Source organism: Dipodomys spectabilis, unplaced genomic scaffold (assembly GCF_019054845.1).
Source record: "Dipodomys spectabilis isolate Male_0828 unplaced genomic scaffold, ASM1905484v1 ptg000121l, whole genome shotgun sequence".
Taxonomy (NCBI): domain Eukaryota; kingdom Metazoa; phylum Chordata; class Mammalia; order Rodentia; family Heteromyidae; genus Dipodomys; species Dipodomys spectabilis.
This window is the reverse complement of record NW_024870798.1, coordinates 4693659-4696202: the sequence shown is the minus strand read 5'-3', so window position 1 is coordinate 4696202 and position 2544 is coordinate 4693659.

Genomic DNA, 2544 nt, shown 5'->3' with positions numbered 1-2544 from the left:
ACACTTCTGGCTTTTTTCTTTTTGCTTATGTGGTGCTGAGGAATTGAACCCAGGGCCTCATGCATGCAAGGCAAGCACTTTACCACTGAGCCATCTTCCCAGCCTGAAAAGAAATTCTTACACTTGAAAGTGATTGAGTGTGTGTGCACATAGATGTTGACTTAATTATCTGTTGCTATAGTTTTACACATTCACTAGTATAAAACAATATTTCATATATACATGTTTATGTATATATATATGTATGTATATATATATATATATATGCAGATCACAGTTTCCAGAATCCAGAGAACCACCTCCATGGCCACTGCTTGCTTATGTTGCTCTTTGGGTAATAAGAATGAAACCTGGAATTGTCCAGTGGTAGAGAAATTACACAGAGATTCAAGCATTTGTCTTTCAATATGTTGCTTGTTCCTAACTCTAAAATTAGGAAGTTTGTTAATATATAATATATGTTATATTAGAATATATTTATTATACTATATAATGTATAATATATTTTACACTATATATTATATATAATATCTGACAGAATTATATATTTGTAAGGAAATTTATAATAAACACATTAGTGTCCATACTTTCCTAGTCATGATTAAGTTCGGCAGAGTTGGTGCATTATATCTCAACAGGAAAACTCTACTGAAGTTCTGATGACCTTGAACTAGATAAGAATTCCTGTTAAAAACAAAAAGCCTCTCCTCATTTATGAGAAAAAATAAGTTTGGAAGCTTTTTTTTGTTTTTGGGTTGGTTTTTTTTTTTTTTTTTGGCAGGTCATGGGGCCTGAACTCTGGGCCTGGGTCCTGTCCCTCTCCTCTTCACCTCAAGGCTAATGCTCTACCACTCTAGCCATAGCACCACTTCTGGCTGAGGAATTGAACCCAGGACGTGAAGCCTGCAAGGCAAGCACTCAACCAATGAGCCATGTTCCTAGCCCAGGTTTGGAAGTTTCTCGGAAGAGGAATTTGGCATTTGCTATGCATCCTTGATTAGTAAGAATAGGTATCATTTTGCTCCAAATTTTGTCTACTTTTATGTTCCCTAGACAGTTACACAGGATCATCATTCCATCGCATATCTTTAAGTCCTTCTTTTATTTCTTTTTATCATTATTGTGTTGTTGTTGTTGTTTTGATGATCATGAAGCTTGAACTCAGGGCCTAGATAGTGTCCCTGAGCTCCAGGCTAGTGCTCTACCACTTGAGCCACAGGACTACTTCTGGCTTTTTCTGCCTGGGCTTGCTTTGAATCGTAATACTCAGATCTCACTCTCCTGGGTACCTAGGATTACAGGTGTGAGCCACTAGTGCCCAGCAAGTCCGTCTCTTTTAGATATTATTCTAAAAGCCTCCTAACCAAGGTCACTCCTCAGATAGTAAATGGACCTATGCCAACAGTCCCTTCACACTCTCATCTCCTGTTATGGCTATTATGTGTCTTTTCCATGTTATCTTGAACCTACTTCACTGTTTTCTTCCTAATCCATGATTGTATATGTGTTACTAATAATTACCTAAATTGAGTGGCTATCCACCCTAAATTACTCAACCATTAATTTCATTTATTTTTTTTTCAATATGATTGTTGTTCAGTTCCAATCTGAGCTTATACTCACCTTTTCTACCTCTTGGCATGTGCAGAGCCTGGGCCTTTTCTACCTCCAATGCAAGAGGTTAGCCAAAGGATAGCCTACAATATTCCTGCTTAGGATTCAGGACAAGTAGTTGAGTGCCTGAAAGAAGCAATGCATTCTTGGCATGGGAATGGGTGGGAGAGACAATAGCCTAGAGAGCAAACTGGTAGACACAACATTTAACAACTTCTTTGGGGAAACTGACCTCCCTCACAATGGCAGTGAGATAACACACCTAGTGAATTTTCATATATAAAGGAAGTTGTCATGTCTCACTGCACAACTCACTTTTAGTCAGAGAGGGTCATTCTTTTGTGTACTCCTTAGGCCCAGTCTCACTTTATCTCCATCTTAGACTTTGCCCAGACTCTGTTCCTACCAGAAGGTGCCTGATGAGGAGGAAAATGTGATCTCTTGGTTTCTGACTGGCCCTGTGAGAACTGAGGTCACTTTAAGTTTTGAACCTATTCCTCCTGACAAAACTGTGGTGAGTGGTGGGAAAGCTCATTCTCTGAATTGTGCCATAGCACCAAATCTCTTCAGAGAAAGTCAAGGAATGATGAATCCTGCCTGAGGGATTGAGTTTCTCTATTTCCAAAGAGGTCAATTAATATCTGATTCTGAGTCCCAGGTGGAGGTCTTTTACCAGATCCTCCAAGCTGGACTGGATGTTCCTCAGATTCCAGACCATCCTCATATTTCTTTAGCTCTTTCTCATGAACCAAAAGGTCACAGGAGTTGAGTTCAGAAACAAGGAGAAATGAGAATAGCAGAAGAATTACTGGCAGGGGAAGGAATTAGAAAATTTGGGTGAAAAAGGGCTCAGAAAATCTACGATCACTCATATCATTTGGGAATCACATCATAAGATTAGGGAATAAAAGTAATAAATTACTGCCTAAA